Source organism: Pongo pygmaeus, chromosome 4, assembly GCF_028885625.2.
Source record: "Pongo pygmaeus isolate AG05252 chromosome 4, NHGRI_mPonPyg2-v2.0_pri, whole genome shotgun sequence".
NCBI classification, from domain to species: domain Eukaryota; kingdom Metazoa; phylum Chordata; class Mammalia; order Primates; family Hominidae; genus Pongo; species Pongo pygmaeus.
The window spans coordinates 119,669,043-119,672,416 of NC_072377.2; the positions used below are offsets into that span (position 1 = coordinate 119,669,043).

The 3,374-nt window shown below is 47.2% G+C and overlaps 1 pseudogene; it reads right to left on the reverse strand.

Moving 5' to 3' along the window:
* Nucleotides 1-263: 263 nt before the first annotated feature.
* Nucleotides 264-3,170, reverse strand: LOC129036228 (catenin alpha-1-like; annotated as a pseudogene).
* Between the last annotated feature and the right edge of the window lie 204 nt (nt 3,171-3,374).

A 3,374-nucleotide genomic window follows, 5' to 3' on the forward strand; every position in this document is an offset into this window, starting at 1 on the left:
CCTAAGATGCCCAGGTTGCTTACCACAGGTCATCTTTGGTCATTTAAAAGCTGTCAAGCCATCTGGACTACACCCTCTTAACTGAGGTTGAGCCAAATTCCCTTCTCTCAAATCCTAACGCCACCACTACTAACAGAACAGCTTGGTCAGAGCATTACTAACAACTTAATGTGGGATTCTCTTTGGTTATGGAATTTTACTTTTATTTAAGCATATAAAAATACAGCTAGAAGTAGGCTCCTGCATTCTAAAAGCATTTTTAATCAACTTAAACACAAGTAGGTCCTTGGAAAATTCACCACCTGGACTGGTTCACAGTCGGCCCATTTCCCCGTGGAATTTAACATCAGTGTTGTATTTAGCAAATTCATTTGAGTGATGAACAGTGACTGATCTTCAGGAGCCCCGAGGGGTGGGGGCAGCTGGCCTGGGCAGACTTCGATGCTGTCCATGGCTTTGAACTCACTGAGGGCCTGCACCGGGTTCACATGCTTCTTCTGAGATGGCCGTTTAATCTTGCTCTGTGACTCATCCTGTTTCTCTCTCTTCACCAAGGGCTTTTTCTCTGGTGCCTTTATCTTCCATGACACAGCAGAAAGGTTGAGGGAAGCCATACCCTGCGACTTTTGGTATTTGGTAGAGGCGACGTAGGATGCCTTCATCATCTGTACCACAGCATTCATCAGTCCTTGGTTGCCCAGATCAGGGACGTGGCGCTGTCCACTCCAGGGACAATGAACTCCCTGCCAAGATTCTGCACCTCGGCCTTGACCTTGCTGCAGATGTTGAGCTTGTGGCAGTAGAGGGTGATGCAGTGCAGGTAGGCCAGCAGGCCAAGTCAGGGCAGGCTGAGTCGAGCAGGCCGACCTTGCTTGCAGGCCGAGTCGGGGCAGTGGTCTGCGATGGTGCGGCCAAGCTTGTCCATCCTGGATCCTGCCTCCACAATTTTCTTTGCAGCACTGATTACATCCAATGTATTTTTGAGTGGTCCTTTACCTCAGGTAAAGTCAGTCATCTCCATCATAATCATGCACGTCTGCTTGGCCAGCACAATGATGTCATTGGCACTGTTGTCCCATTTGGACACTTCAGCATCCAGCTTGCTCTTTTCTTCCTGAAGCTGGCCACCTGTTCTGCAATCTTCACTTTTTGCTCCTGGGGAAGCTGAGCCATGATCGCCTGGACACTCTGCCCAGCTATCAGCTGATTGTCTTTTGTCTGGATGCTCATCCTACTTCTGACATCTTCCATCTCAAAGTAAGACTCATCCAAGTCCTCAGGGGTCCTTATCATCAGCACTGCTTTCCTGACGTCCCGGTTGCCACCATATACCAGGCGGGAGGCATTGATAAACTCATTCTCATCCATGGGCTGGGCAGGGTCTGAGCTGAGGGCTTCCACAGCTGCTTCGGCTTGCTCAGTACAACGTGGTATGACTGTGTTGGAAAGCAGCTTAGTGGCTTCCAGAACCTTCTCTGTGTAGACTCCTGGCTCTTTGTTGTCCATCTCTGAGGTGATTAAGTGAATGTCCCAGGCTGCCCAACCTTGAATTGCACCAGTGTGCAGTCCAGGCCATCCACATCTTTCTCTTGGAGAGCAATGATGCATTTGTTCCATTTTCCAAAATGTGATTCTCTGAGACAGCCAAGAAGTCATCAATGGAAGTAATGTCATCAACAGCATCTGTGAGAACATGGACTTGTTTTTCCCACTGTTCTTTTAAAAAGATCCATGTTCTCTTGGGCCAGTCTACTCTGGCCCTTTAGCATTTGCTAAAGCCAATGCAACATTGACAACCTGAGGACAGAGGGCTTCTAACTGGCTTGCAGACATTCGAACAAGTTTTACACCTTCTTCATTATTTGAGATGGAACAGGCCAAGTTGGCAACCTCAATCAATTTGTTGCCATGTTCACAGAAAACTTTGGCATACTCCTTATTTCTCATTTCCATTCTTTGCAGCTTAAATCAATACCAAAAGTGGAACATTGGTTTCCAGGAAAGAATCTGAAACGTTGTCCATGACAGCTTTGTGGAGCTGTCTACGCAAGTCCCTGGTCTTCTTGGTCATTTTATCTATAGCAGAATTGAGGGTGTCACTTCTTTCTTTACATCCAGCATTGCCCATGTACTCCAAAAGCAGATCCTGCAGGACCTGGAGGACAGTGTTACACTCTGCCACAATTCGCTCATGATGGTCATCATGTGTGCAGGACGAGTCGCCCATCAAGGCAGCTCCGCTAATGATGCCTTCCAGGTGCTCCTCCAGGGAAGGCCTAAAGCACTCCTTGCTGAAGCTCAAAGGGTCCACAATTATTTGTTTATCAAAGTTATTGAGTACATATGCCAGTTCTACTCCTCCTCCACCCTGGTGATGGGAGGCATCGTCTGAGGCAGTGGCCTGGGCTACATTGGAAATGCCTGTGACGGCCTGCTGCAGCTGCTTGTATATCAGGTCCCTGTTGGCCTTATAGGCTGCAACATCGGGGTGCTGTAGGCATGCCTGGGATGAAGTATAGAGGATCAGAACGTTCTTCTGCAGGATTCCTCTAGCTGCAGCCATCTGATCACGATGGCCAACATCTTTCAGTTCCTGTTGTCTTTTGACTGCCATGATGTTCGGCTTATTCACTTCGGGTTTTAGGGCTTTATACTATATTCCTAAGTCTTGTTCATTGCCAGCATTCCCCAACTTCAAGATATCATCTTCCACAACTTTCAGCTGAACAAGTAATGTGTAGACATTTGCCATGTCAGCAAAAATCAGCAATCAGGTAACAGCAGAGAGCAAAGTTCAAGCTGCCTGAACCATGTTGCCTTGCTTCACAGAAGAGCAGGGATCATCTGCGAACTCTCCCACAGCAGTCTTCATCAAATCACCTTGTTTTCCAACATATTCTACAGCAGCTACAAGCTATTCCTTGAGAAAACTGGCTCCCCTTCACAATTTTATCCTCCTTCTCCAAGAAATTCTCAGCTGCTTGTTCAACAGATGCAGCCAAAACATGGACCTTCTTAGAATGACCTCTCTTCTTATTAGAGGGCCCCTTACTACTGGTGTTTACCAGGGTTGTAACCTGTGTAACAAGTCTCTCAGCTGCCAGAGTCCTGATCTCTAGACTTTTGGGGTCCCACTTCAAGTTTAAGTGGCCTGCATGGACAGCAGTCATTTCTGTGGCGAGTGGGGTGAGCACTGGATTCCGGAGGCCCGAAGCCAATGCCCACTGCTTTGTCCTCCTCCCTTTTAAAGATAAGGAAACTGAGGTACTTTGTCATTGTTGCTATTGCTATGAATTATTTCCTTTTTCACCATCATCCTTATTGTACATGTAAGCCTCATCAGATTCCATATGGAAGTTGATTGGGTATAAGTT